Source organism: Mytilus galloprovincialis, chromosome 1 (genome assembly GCF_965363235.1).
Source record: "Mytilus galloprovincialis chromosome 1, xbMytGall1.hap1.1, whole genome shotgun sequence".
NCBI classification, from domain to species: Eukaryota; Metazoa; Mollusca; class Bivalvia; order Mytilida; family Mytilidae; genus Mytilus; species Mytilus galloprovincialis.
Window position 1 is genome coordinate 44,589,096 of NC_134838.1, and position 15,082 is coordinate 44,604,177.

Below are 15,082 nucleotides of genomic sequence, written 5' to 3' on the forward strand. Positions count from 1 at the left end.
CGTTTACAAGATAATAGCACATTCTCAAATTGAACGGGGTGGGGGTGACCCCAGGGACTTCCCTTTAATTTCATTTTATTTGTTTCATTGTCTTTTACAATAAAATATATGGTTAAGGGTGGGGATCTGGACCGTTTACAAGATAATAGCACTTTCTCAAATTAAACGGGATGGGGTTGAACCCCAGGGACTTCCCTTTGATTTCATTTGATTTGTCTTATTGTCCCATTGAAGAATATATATGGTTCAGGGATGGGGATCTGGACCGTTTACAAGATAATAGCATATTCTCAAATTGAAGGGGGTGGGGAGGACCCCCAAAGCGACTCACCCTATATTTCATGTGATTTGTTTTGTTGTCCTATGATGATTTCTGAAAACTACGTGTTTCTATCACTTACAGTTTTCAAGTTATATCTATAATACTAAAATAACGAGGCCCAATTTATTAGCCGTCATCACGTTAAAACGACGAATCAAAGAATTCAACTTTATATATAACTAATATTGTACAAAGGTGTAGATTAAAAATTACACCACTCCAGGCCCTTTTGTTTTCCAAGTAATTAATATTGCCAATAATTAAGAAGTTCCGTGTCGAGTCCGATACCGATACCAATAGTATATTCACCTGTAACAGTTAAATATTACCTTATCTGTACGTTCCGCATCTGACAGGCGCACCACCAAACGGTGTATTTAGGATTATGCTTTATACACGGGTCATAATCACAGGGTTGACACTACTAAATTCGATCACTCATTGTCAAATTGTTAACGATTGTAGTATTTTAATCAGTAAGACTTTCTAAGATAACAATACGAATACTAAAAATCTGGACTGAAAATAAGGCGTATAGGTACAGTTTTCAATTTGTTAGCGGGCATGACGTAAAACAGCGAATCAAAGAATTCAACTTTATTTATAACTTATATAGGACAATGCTGTATATATACTTTAATTCAGTCACGGACCCGCGATATCACGGGTGTGTTCTAGTTCATTTAAAAATTTTAGAAAAAAAATTCCCATTGGGTTCTATAGGAAACCCCGCCCCTCTTTCTGCCCCCCCCCCCATTTAAAAAAAAATAATATCCCTTAATAGACCCCAATGCACAAACGAAAGATTGATGGCTCACCTAAAAATATAAGTCTAACATTCTTTGAAATCCTAAGTAAATCTGACAAGCGGTTTTGGAGAAATGCTGCGGACAAGTTCATTTTTAAAGTGGCGGAAGAAAAAGAATAAAGATAACTAGATTTGCCATTGCAAGCAATAGCGGATTAAAGTATTCTGTTTTATTTGAATCTGTAAGTACTCTGCTAATAAACCGAATCCGTTATCAGAACCTAAACCGAAACCGAAACCTAGGAAACTTGAGTGAGTTTGGAATCTCCCTTGTAAGATTCAAATAATTATTATACTTCTTAATCTAATAGTACTATACCGAAGATTATGTGCGTAATCAATTTATATGAATCCTTTTGAACAGACGGTTTAATCCACCATTTTCTACATAAGAAAATGTCTGTATCAAGTCGTGAATATGACAGTTGTTATCCATTCGTCTGATGTGTTTGAGCATTTGCCCTTTGATTAGAGACCTTCTTTTTTGAATTTTCCTCGGTATTCAGTATTTTTGCGATTTTATTTTATTTTTTTGAAAGTGTTGGCTGAGCTCATGGTGTAGTATGATACATTACGATGTACTGCAGTTCTTTATAATACAAAGAAAACGAATAAAAAAATAACTCCTGAAACTGAAGTTTAAGTAGGGCAAAAAGAGAAAAAATGTTATAGCGTTAAAATATTTGCTGCGCCTGATTCAATCGTTTTGGCAATTGGAAATTCTAAACATAACTCCAAGTAAAAAAGTAATAACTAAATTTATTAGGTCTTTCTACAGATAACAATTACAAAGCCAGTGGTCATCATAATAACTATTTTTCATATTAATACTATACTAATATAAAAAAAAAATATCGTTACATGAAAAAACACAATAGAAGAACATGACAAATGTGTATATTAGCCTATGTAAAAAAAAAAAACACTCAATACATGGTTTTGGAATTTATATCTTGGGGTAGTTTAAGGACAGTTAATTATGCACATTTTACTAGGTTGCCATGTGGTATTCATCAAACGCGCGCAATGACATATGTATTTTATTCTAAAGTGAAAGCGGATGAAAGATATCAATTTAATGTCAAGCACATTTTACTAGGTTGCCATGTGGTTTTCATCAAACGCGTGCAATGACATATGTATTTTATTCTAAAGTGAAAGCGGATGAAAGATATCAATTTAATGTCAAACAAATGCAGAACGAATAACATAATATGACAGTAATTAAGCATGTTGTTATGCCAGAAAAAGAATGTGATCTAAGGTCAAATTCTAAGATCTAAGAATGATTTTAAAGGGGAGCAGAACGTATTGAAAAAAATGACGATACTATTTATCTGAGTATGAAACAAATTAAGGCCAAGATTCTAGATTTAATTTGGAAACTGATTATGTTCTCAAATATGTATCTTTTAAAGAGTAAGTTTACTTTTGACTTCGTTTGTGTGACCTTTTAATCAAGATTCGTATTTTAGTCGGAAATGTGTGTGTAATCAGTTGGTGCTCAGACACAATTATTTTCACCCTAAGAATAATGGAATATGCATAACATGTGCATACTGTTTATTAATAATGTGTTTGATAAATCTCAATTGAATAATTAGAAATCGGGATAGAAGAGGTAGAAGATGATACCAATTACATATTAAATTAAAGAACCTTAGTGAGCGCGCTCACATACCCCACGCCCCCACATTGTCACTGGACAAATGAATAACTCATAGAAAAAATTAATCATAATTTCCTGTCGATATGCACATCTACATAGTATGTCATTAATATCTACAAAGTTTCATGAAATTCTGTTGCGTGGTTTCAGAGGAGTTGCGATGACAAGAATATGACTGACGGGTCAAAGCCATTATACCCTCCCTAACTTCGTTGCGAGGGGTATAATAACAGCTCGTGAGTCGAAGAGATAATCGCGTCACTGTTAGAAAACTAAAGTTTGAGCTACATGAATACCACGAAAGACTGGAGTAATCTCATGTGATCTGGAAGAACAGGCAGATCCTGATTTGTAATAATTTCATAACCTTTTATGGAAAGAGCGTTAATTTTAATAACGTGTATCTATTGATCAGTTTATGATGGCTATTATAAACCTAAAATTCCCAACATTTGTATTATTACAATACACATGTATGTGCGTACTTTGACGAATATTTATTGGTCTCAAAGTTTGATCAACCAAACGAGAAGGTAATTGCATATTTAAAATTGCATGTGTTATAAGTAAATGGATCTTGAAGTATAAATTTAACACTGGTTCCGATCAACAGGATCAAACCAAATGGAAAAGATTGATATTATGTTGAAATGTGTATATTCTTTAATTTTCTATACCCCGCTGATTGCAATCGCGTTACCGTATTGTTTGTTTGTTTGTTTTGTTAATAGGCAAAAGTAAACACTATTAAACTAAATTCAACAATTGTAAAACATATTGGACACATAAATTTAAGTGAATATGTGGTGCCCAGGTAAAAAATGGTTAAGTGCGTAACTTTATTCTTGCTGTCTAGTTTTCGGTAGCCACGATTTACTTATAACATTTGGAATACTTATATAACTGACAAATACTGTTAATCTTACAAAATAAAACTTGGTTCATAACGTCCAGTTATACAAAATACTTAATATGGTGTAGTTTTTGGAGGACTATACAACTCTTGAATTACTTACAAGACTTTATCTATTTTCTAAATGATATATCATCGAAAAAGAGACCTTTCGAATGCAAAACCAAATATTGAAGTTAAAACTTTTAAACATAATTAAACAGCAAAATCCATGAGTTTTAAATAGGTAAAATCCTAAATTATCCTATGAAATATTCGATGTATTCAGCTATGTACAGTCTGTTAACTTCCAGTTTAGTGTCATTAGGTTACAGTGGGAAAACAATACTTAATGTCTGGACGTGGTATGATTGCCAATTAGACAACCATTCACCAAGGTGCAAGCAACAATAAGCAACCATACGGCCTTCAATAAGTCTCATCTCACAGCAAATTTCTTTAAAATTATGTAATGGGAATTTAAAGATATAAAATAGTATTTACAAAATTGAAAATGTCGCGTCGCAAGAATCTGTATGCATGATGTATTCTTTAAATAAAGTTCATTTGACGGTTTGACAAAATATTGAAACAGTCTTATTTGTATATGACTTTGTAGAGTTCTAATCAACAACATTCACATCAATTTTGCGCCAATTATTCTTTCCTCTCCCTTTATTTCTGCGTTTCTTCATTTTGTTCTGTGGTTTGTATTCTATTTCAACTATATCGTTGTGTGGTTCTGCAATATCGGTCTGAAACAATTAAGAATATTGAGAAGATGGGAAACGAATAACATTCATATATAGTATATACATTTATATATAGTAAATGCATTGCGTAAAGCGATAGATCAATTAAAAACTCAAAAGAGACTGTACTTGTTATGTTTTTCTATTCAGACCTAGTTAAGGTGGTACCCAACACTACAGGGAGATAACTCTGTAATATCAGCTAAACGTTTTAATTACGTTATGTTGTGAAGGCAATACTAAGCTTCTCAATGATCAAAATTGGTGTTTGTCAAACTGCTATATAACCAGTGTATTTTTTTCTGATAAAAGGCTTGGTTCAATTTTTTTTTATTTTTCTATATTTTTGTAAAAGTGTCAAAGTGAATACTTTGTCAAAATTTTATGAAAATTAAACGAGCCAAATTAATTTTAGTGAAAGTGTTGGGTACCACCTTAAGTCATTTGAAATAGATATTGTTATGACTTGAACCCGAAGGGTAATCTAGTTGATGTTATGTCCCATTTGACCCTGTGGATACAGTGGAGCTGAATTTTAAAAGTCAAAATATGAAATTTTCTGTGAATTTTTGCAGAAATGTTTTTACAAATTTTAAAGAGGACCATCATTATAACTCTAGAAGTGAGTAATAGATTGCAATCACCTTGTCCGTCAGTTCCTCTGACTGTCCGTTCGTTCGTCCAAAAAATATATTCATCACACTTTTCTTAAATATATTCTACTATAATTAATTACTTCCCATTTGCCTGACAATAATGAGTTGTAACGTGCACAGAATTTTCGGATCTATCAGATATATATATGTACTTCTTGTTTGACAACATGTTGTATGTATTTTATCACTTGTGTGGTTTAAACCCACCACATTATGTAGGTGCTTGTTCCAAATTAGAAGCCTGTAATTCAGTGTTTGATGTTGTTGATGTTGTTTTTTTTTTGTGTTTTTTTTTTAGGCTATTTTTTGTGGACATAAATCAGGCTGTTAATTTTCTATCAAGAATTATTTCGCATTTGTCATTTCGGGGCCTTTTATTGATTTCTTTGCGGCATATAGTATAGTCCTTTACACATCCTCACAAACAATATTGCTACAGGTAACAGACTCAATAGTTTCTAGGAGTTTGTATTTATGACAATTAAAAGAAATTTTGAAACTAGTCATATATTAAAAGTAAGCGTGTGATATACGATAATTATGCAAATGCATCTTGCCCTATCCCTTCATTTATTGAGAGTATTGCTTTAGAAGCTTGTTATACATGCTAATTGGTTTTTTTTTTTCAAATGTATTCTATATTTTGATAAAAAAAAAATCCCCCCAAAAAAATCAAATCCCATGACATACAAAAGCTACAGCTTCTTATATCAGTTTTAGAGTGTTAAACATACACCCTCACATGGAATAGTTACACAAAATCTACTTATTTTTTCTACAACTAAGTTTTAGAGCAGATTGGTGTGTATTTTCAACTATCAATTCGTGTAAATAGATAAAGGAAGATGTGGTGTGAGTGCTAATGAGACAACTCTCCATTCAAATAACAATTTATAAAAGGAAAACATTTTAGGTCAATGAACGGCCTTCAACACAGAGTCTTGGCTCACACCGAACAAAAAGCTATAAAGAGCCCCGAAATTACTTGTGTAAAACCATTCAAACGGGAAAACCAACGGTCTAATCTATATAAAAAAAACGAGAAACGAGAAACACGTATATATTACATAAACAAACGACAACTACTGTACATCAGATTCCTGACTAAGGACAGGTGCAAACATTTGCAAATGTTTGTTGAAAAATTTAAGGTAAAATAATTCTATATAAACTAATAATCAGTTAAAATGTCTTACTTCCTTATATACAAGAAAAAACATTAATTTGTTAATTTTAAGACATTTTAAAACTATTTTACAATTTTTCAATTATCATTTTTATTCAAATAATAATTTCTTTTCATTGCCATTTATTGACCAAACACAACAGTATAAAGCGTTTTATGGACTGTTCAAATGTCTTCAAACTTGGGAAAATCGCAACTCTTTTAAGTTGGAGGTTTAGATGTAAATTTCGCATCAAGATTTTCATGTCACAACGTTTTACCATCACACTTCATCGTCAATAGTAAAAATCGAATCGCTGGGTCAGGCAGATATATGTACTCCAGTATGCAATGTAAGAATCAATGTTCGAGTAATAATGAAATATAATGCTAAGTAATATGAAATAAATATTGAAATGTATAGCTCAGTCAAGACAATACAAAACAATCTTTTCCTAAAAATGAATTTTAAAAGTATACTAGTAGCAGTCAATTTACAGTTTACGTATAAAAAGAAAATCAGCAGATATAAAGTAAACGTATCTGCTCAAAGTCCATTAGATTATAAAGTTACACAGATATGAATAAAAGGAAAGGTCATGTTGATGCATACAATGGAACATACTACGTTACATACCTTAAGCTCTACACTGGATAATTCTTTAACGCTATCTCTTAATTCAGATTTAAGCTGTAGAAGTTGATGCAACTTTTTCTCCACATTTTTAATTGTCTTCCATTGTTTTGATTTTATCATTTCAGCTAACTCTGTATTACAATCTTCAAAACGTGTGAGCAGTTTGCTTATTCTGATTTCATCTTGTCCATACCTTTCACTTATATCGCCGGACGATAATTCGTATTTAGCTATAAATTGACCAACCTTTTCTAAACCGGGTTTAATATACTTCTTATAATCTTCATAAAATATCTGAACCTGTTTCATATTTGTCTTATGAGAAAGAGATGTTGTGTGTTCTTCGAATGCTTGCATTGTCAATCGTGCTTGATCTTCAGAGGTCGACGACAAAGACCTTACAAAATCTCGGTTATCCTTGGATTCTAACGAAACCGATCTCTGTGACAAATACCGAGCGGAATGTTGTTCATTTGGTATGCTAGATTGAGATTTTGCTGAAGTTGCTACTGGGAAATGTTCCGTCGTTGTGGAAGACAGCGACCTTGCAATAGATTTCAAACTCATTGAAACTGTTGATGATGTTTGACTTGCATGGTCGTGCTCATGATTTGTGGTTATTCCAGCACCGTCTTCTTCCTCGTCGTTACCAAAACCTTCAAAAGAACAGCCACAAACATAACAGCCTGCTTCATTTACTGACACGACAGCAAACAAGAGATCATCTGAATCTAAAAATTCGTCGTTTCCAATGGATACTTTGGATTGTAGGTTTTCCTTAACCTTCAAAGTTTGTAATATGAAATTTTCTATTTTTTTCTTTTCAACTGTCACTTGATCTTCACGAACGGTTCTTATTTCTTCATCGTCGATTTCAATTTCTTGTTGTATTGTTTGGATCTCTTCGTTTGTCTCTTGAGCATAAGAGGTGGGATCTGATAGTATTCGTATAGTTTGTGGAAGGAAAAAACTATCTCGAGTATTAAATACCGACTCAATTTGTTCTCTTGAAATATGCTTCTTCTGATTATCCCATGCACATTTTATCAAGCTATCCCCTTTTTGCTTTAACAAATTGTTTACACAAACGCAGATATTTGCTATACCAGAGGAATTCTGTATTCCACGTATAGCTTCATAAATATTTCTTGGATATCTTTCACTATTTTCTAAAAACGCAAATTCCTTAAGAAGAAATGGCTCCAGTTGGTATGACATGCCTTCTTCCATATTTATGATGTATACCATACTCAATAATATCACATCTTCTGCCATGTCAATTATTGAGGACAGAGCTTTATCGTCTCTTGTTAATTGTTCTGACGACTTATTTAAGTGCAGATATTTATCAAGACGTTTGAAAATTATACCTAAGATGTTGATATTTCCACTAATTCCGGCCAATATCTCAATATTTTTTTCTAAAAAGTCTGGTATATCGTCACTAATTGACGTTTCTTTGCTGGCGCAAATTATTGCGTCAGTTGTCCATGCGTTTGAATAAAACATGCATCGCTCGACGAATTTTGAAGTTGTGATATATGACGACGGAATAACAAAATGACATTTCTTTCCAGACTTCTGCATTCCGCAAAATTTCGATTGCATACTGAGACCAATTAAAGTGAAATATCTAACCCAAATTAAAAGTAATGTCAATTCTGGCATTGTTTCCTCTGATTGTTGTTTATTTATCCTCGAAATAAAAATGCTGAACTTTTTTAAGGCTCTGTATGGATTGTGGTATAACTTTAAATAATCAACACTTTCTTGAAATGATCGAACAACGGACAACGCAAATGGATCTTGTACATTTATTTTTGAGAAGAAGCCACTGATATAAGCTTCCTGTCGAGTTAAAGTATTTTTCTTTCTCTCATGTAAGACTGTACTCTCGAGATTTGTCAGACAGTCGTTTACTTTCTGTTGTAGACCGAATACCTTTTTGAAGAAAATTAATTCGAACAATCGAGCTACACTTTTCTCTATCTTTTTAGAGGATGCCATTTCCGATTCAAAGTAAATTTCCATTTGAGACCGTACACCAATCAAGATTTCGAACAAGTCTGGTTTTGTATTACTGATATGTGGTACAGTATGAATCAAATCTTCCATTAGTCGTCTGCATTTTAAAAACTGGAAACTTCTTTGTTCAGACTGATTTATCATAAGGTTTTGCTCAAAGTTAAGGTCTAGCTTTGTATTACAGTCGTTTAAAATTTGTTCCAGCTTTACATTGTGCATGTCCAAACGAATGAGCTGCAAAAAATCACTATGAGTGAAAGAAACTTTGGTTTTAATGACTCTCGGAGAGCTATCTTTAAAGTGTGGCGATTTTAGAGTCGGTGTAGACAACGTTTTCAGTTTTTGTCGTTCCTCCTCAATTGATTTTCTTATTTTATATAACCATAATTTGGTTTTTTTTAAAAGGTCTTCAACAATCAGTTTATAAATAGCAGGTACATCATCGACAACTGTCTTAACAGTTTTGGGAGTTACTGGATCGCGAACCTTTGTCAGAACTTCAAGTATACGAGGTTTGTGGATAGGATTGTAATAATGTTTGCCAATTTCAATTTTTACACCATTATCCCTTAAAAACTGTTCCTTTTTTTGCTCCGTAAATCGTGTTGATAGTTTTGATAGTTTTGATAATGGGACTAAAATGAGAAAGATTTTAAACAAGTTTTCCATTCCTATCATAACTTTTGATAAGTTTGTGTCTACTTTTAGGTTGGAATTATTGACCATCCAACTAAGACACTCCAATTTTCCTACTTCATTTGAATGCGGTTTTCTTTTCACAAAGCAATTGAATGCAGTTCCAATAAATCTTTGCTGACCAGTTAGCCTTCCAAGAAGCAAGTTTGATTTCCCGATCTCGTCAGTTACTTCTCCGTAATTGCATTTCCGGTCCCTGTTCTTGTTTCGGCATTTATTAAAGTAAAAAATTGCTTCTTCTAACTGTGTAGTCATCTCCTTCGTATTCGTACTGTAAGAGCATAAAGCACTCCCATCAGGTCTAATGGTGATTTGTGTGAGAGAATCTAAATATAAACATATGCCTATCATATATGTTTCTTTGTCTTTTCGAAACAGCGGAAGTGCTTCTTGTGCATAACCGTAGTCAACATATAGACTGGCCGCTTTTCTTGTCTGTCCTAGGAATAAAATAAATAAAATGAAATATGAAATATCAACATATATATCACAGCTAAAAATTAAACTTGACTGTGGTCAAACCTTCAGATCAATGATCTAGATGATTGGATCTTATCAAGTTATTGTTAATAATTTTCTTTCACACGTTTTGAATACAATACAATATATTGAAAATTGAAAAATTCATGTATATCACTTTGTGTCAATGGTCTAGGTTCTTTTTGTTTTTGTTTAGATTAACTCTATAATAGTACCACCATTTGTTTTTGTTGTGATTGATTATCGTTACATGTGTTCAATAAAATATGATAAGTTTGTCAGTGGTGTTATTATTGAAGTTCGGTTAATTGCAATTAATGATAAATGAATTACACTTATTGTCAGATAAACAATGATTTGGCTTTCTGTAGTAGTAGTTCACACAAGGACATAAAAGAAAACAAGTAGTAGATTCATTAACCTCTGATATTCGTTCTGTAATTTAGTGAACTAGTGTGTTATTTAAACAAACAGTTATTTCCTATGTAACTTTTCAAATCTCCTTATAGATACTGGTTATTATAATTTTAAACAATTGAAATACAATAATGTACTATTTGATAAAACTGGTTTAGAAAGCAGAACTTGATAATCATTTACCATTTTCCAATAAAATAGATGCTGCAAGCTTAATATAATCATTTTCACCATCGAATTTTTTTTCCAGGAACATCACTCTGCAAGAAATATCACGAATTCTATTCAAAGCTTTTTTCATTGCGTTGCGATTTCCCTGTGTATGATAATACTCAGCAGCATTCCTATTTATTTGATCTTCAGTTTGATTATCCCGTACTTTTGTTTTTTCTGGGTTAGGGTTCTCCTGAAACATCCAATAAGACGTTATAAGAAGTGTGCATATAAATAGACAGGTGTACATATTTTAAAAAATCTTGCATTTAAAAGAGTCATATACACTTTTTACCTCGTTAAAATGCTCAGAGAAAAAAGACAAGACATTCTTTATGTATCTTGATTCTAGTCATTTGAAAAATTTACAAATGAAAAAGGTAGGTCAAATATTGACAGTGAACTTAGTGCATGAAATCGATTAATAACGCTTAATACGGATGTAGATTTTTGTAGTATACGCATCAAAAACAATATCAACATGTATTGATATAAAACCAATATCAATTTCATGATAACGATTGTTTTGGGGTAATTTTAGTAATAAACTAGAGGCTCTCCAGAGCCTGTATCACTCACCTGACTCTACTTTTGAAATCATATAAAAAAGGTAAAATCATAACAGATACTTAAATAATGATTGAGGCCAAATTTGGTTGAACATTGCATTCCATTTAGTGGTTCTCTACGAGAAGACATTTATATTTATTTCCTAAAGGGTCCTATGTTAAAGTAAGTCCCCCGCTGGTGGCCATCTTGGATTACGGATCGTCTTCAAACTAACAACACTTGGTCAGAATCGCATAAGAAACATTCATGCTATGTTTGAATTCATTCTATTCAGTGGTTCTCTAAAAGAAGACATTTGTTTGTATTTCCCTTAGGGTTCCTATGTTAAACTAAGTCCTCCATTAACGGCCATCTTGGTTGATGGAAAGGCAACAAAGTAACAACACTAGGTCAACACCTCATAAGGATCATTCATGCTATGTTTGGTTTCATTCCATTCATTGGTTCTCTAAAAGAAGACATTTGTATGTATTTTCCATGGGGCCCTAAGTTAAACTAAGTCCCCCGCTGGTGGCCATTTTAGATGATGGATCGGCTACAAAGTAACAAAACTTGGTCAGACCTCATAAGGAACATTCATGCCATGTTTAGTTCCATTCCATTTAGTGGTTCTCTAGAAGAAGTTCAAAATGTAAAAAGTTAACGACGACGACGGACGACGGATCCAAAGGGATGAGAATAGCTCCCTTCGGGCCAGGTGAGCTAAAAATTGTAAACATGTCATTTACAGATTTACAGTTCTATAGAGGGATGTGGTCGTCAATTGGCGTTTTGACGGTCGAAAAAAAAAAAGTTTATATTCATCTGCGTTTTTTTTTAAACATTTCATTCGTTTTTATTATTAGCTCAAGAAAGTAGATAGTGATTTTGCATTCAAGCACTTAATATAATTTAAGACAGTCCAGTATCTAAATTGTACTTCTCACCTGATATCTGTGTAGTGAATGAATAGCTTCTTCAAACTGTTTGTTTTCAAGATGTACATCAATGGATTTTTCGTAACGTCCAGCACGTTCGTAATATTTACAACTTTCTTGGGGTTTCTTTGTTCTTCTATACATTTCAGCGGCTTTTTCGAACTTTTGAAATAAAAGAAGAATCTTAAATACATGAAAAACATGACCCAGTGACACTACTCTATATTGAACAAAAATAAATCATATCATTATATAAACGACTTTCTCATGTTTATTTCTATTTGTGTTTTCTACTGTTTTTGACTTTACAACTTTGAAAAAAAGTGCGGTCGAAAAAAGATTATCTTGCCACACAATCATTTAATGCAGTAAAAGTTATGAAAGGCATATAGAAATTAAGGTGTATTTCGAACTAGTTTAGCAGGCTGGAATTCACTCAAATTATTTGCTGAAAAAAACTTTTGTATTACATAGTTGAACCGTTTAGAATCATGTTAATACCCATGATTAGTAACCCTCTTCAGAAGAATTGGACAGCGGTCCCTTGTGTGTTATATTTGTGTTAAAACATTATCGTAACTATAAAGACAAATAGCTAACGTTAAATCGGTATCGGCAAAATCAGTTACAGTAAATCGATATCGGTCAAACAGAAGTAGGTATCTGAAAAGTGATAACACGTGACACTTCAATACTGTCAAGCTATAATTTACAAATACATTGCGTAAAACAGGATCTCATAAAATTGTGAAGAAAATATGTGTTTGAACACACGCACATGCGAAGAGATGGATACGCAATAAATCTCTACTCAAGATTGGATATAAAATATAATTGCGATATGAAAAATTACATAATTGTGACATATTGGTAAATTCAAATGAGACAGCAACATAAGTATTTAAAAACCGAAAAAAATGTAGAGTTCACTATGCATCTGAAAGAGAGACAAAAGATACCAAAGGGGCGTTCAATCTCATAAGTAAAAAATAAACTGACATGGCTAAGAAACAGACACACAACAATGGATGTGCCAAGTGATGAGAAAAGCTCAATTAAACCTCTGTGTCTTAGAGTCTTTTGTAGACGAGTTTATTTACAACCACTGGGTCGACGACACTGTTGGTAAAGTTTTAATTCCCCGAAGGTATCACCAGCTCAGTAGTCAGCACTTCTGTGCTAACATGAATTATCATTGATATGGTCCTATTTCTAAATGAAAAGTTTTGAATTTTTGAAATACTAAGGCTTTTTTATTAGGAATAGATAACCTTAGCTGTATTTGGCAAAATGTTTAGAAATTTTGATCATCAATGCTCTTCAACTTCGTACTTTATTTGGCCTTTGTAACGTTTTTGGATTCGAGCGTAACTGATGAATCTTTTGTAGACGAAACGCGCGTCTGGCGTAAATACAATATCCAATTTGGTATCCATGGTTTATTTGGGCCATGTGAGCTAAAAATGTAAGCTAAGGTTAATTGGACGATATTTGCCATTTCGTGATGGCATTATGTAACTTTACCGTTATCCTCTTTTGAAAACAATCAACTTGAGTTTCATAATTCAATAATCTAAATAACTGATTTTAAGAAAAAGAATTATGATAAAGATGCAATTGCTACTACCAAACACAAAACATGGCATTGTGTAAGGTATGAAAGCACAATCTGGTCAAATTCGAAATTCACATTTGTTTTTGAATAAGTCTTTAAACATTTTTATAATAAAAAAATGATAAATGCCCTTTTAATTTAGAAATACATATGGTTGTTGGTATTTTTATTTCAATTCTAAATTTGTTATCGCCTGAATATATATTTGGCCATCATTCATAAAATACAGTACCTTACATAATGGAAAAATGTCTGTGTACGACTTTGTACGTATTGACAGATTCAGTTATTGAAACTATAACATAAATAACGATATCAAAGAGTTATCTTTTATACTAACCTGTTCTCTTTTCTCATATAGTTCAGCAGCTAGATCAAATTGTTTTGCTGTTTCTAGACATTTTGCAGCCTCCTTGGTTTTTTTTGCCTCTAAAAATTTCAAAGTTGCCTGAAAAAGTTCCTCTTTCCATTGGGGACTATTTTGAGATAGAGTGCTATAAATGTTGTAATGTTGATAGGCATGTGCTACGTCTTCCATTCTTGAATCGCCTGCAGTTTTAAAGCATTTTACAGCCTGAATATACATCTTCAATTTCATAAATTCCTCTCCTTTATCAACCCATTCTCTTGGTGTAGACTTTCTTGTAAAAGCTGAAAACAAAGAACAGTGAATTTATGAAGCAGAAACTAAAGCCTCGGTCACACCTTACCGGATAGCACGAACGGACGCCTAACGGATGAAAATAAAAGTTGTCCGTTGACAAAATTGTTATCCGTTGGGAGTCCGTTGATGTACTGACCGAATGAAACGGACGTGTAACGGATGCATAACGGACACACATCGGATATGCAACATACGAGAAACGGACACGTACCGGACAGAACGGATGTCGAACGTACATCCAACGGACGAATACCGCATAAAACGGACAACTAACGGAAGTGTACCGGATAAAACGGATGAACAAGATATACGGGAAAATCAAAAGCGACAATAATAATACACGTAAATCGCATAAATATTCAAAATGTTTCTGTGTAACTGGTTTTGGTTTGTTCTTCAAAATTCCGCAAAAGGGCAGTGTCTGGCCTGAATAAGAACTGCTAGATTGTGAAGACGTGCCTATACTCTAAGATTGATTATGAATAATAAGAATTCATGAACCTTAAGAAATCTGACATACCAATAATTGGCATTTTTGACGCGAAATTTTCAATAGGTATTTACCCGTTTCAGATCTGTTCATC

General features: G+C 32.9%; 1 long non-coding RNA gene across 1 annotated transcript in view; it reads right to left on the bottom strand.

The window, feature by feature from the left end:
* Window positions 1–1,869: 1,869 nt before the first annotated feature.
* LOC143075520 (uncharacterized) overlaps window positions 1,870–15,082 on the bottom strand; it is a 31,987-nt gene continuing 18,774 nt past the window's right edge. The window contains exons 11-15 of the long non-coding RNA XR_012978335.1: window positions 14,175–14,485; window positions 12,229–12,381; window positions 10,703–10,925; window positions 6,902–10,062; window positions 1,870–4,446 (exon numbers count right to left, since the gene is read on the bottom strand). This is a non-coding gene — a long non-coding RNA (uncharacterized LOC143075520). The remainder of the gene's footprint in view (window positions 4,447–6,901; window positions 10,063–10,702; window positions 10,926–12,228; window positions 12,382–14,174; window positions 14,486–15,082) is intronic.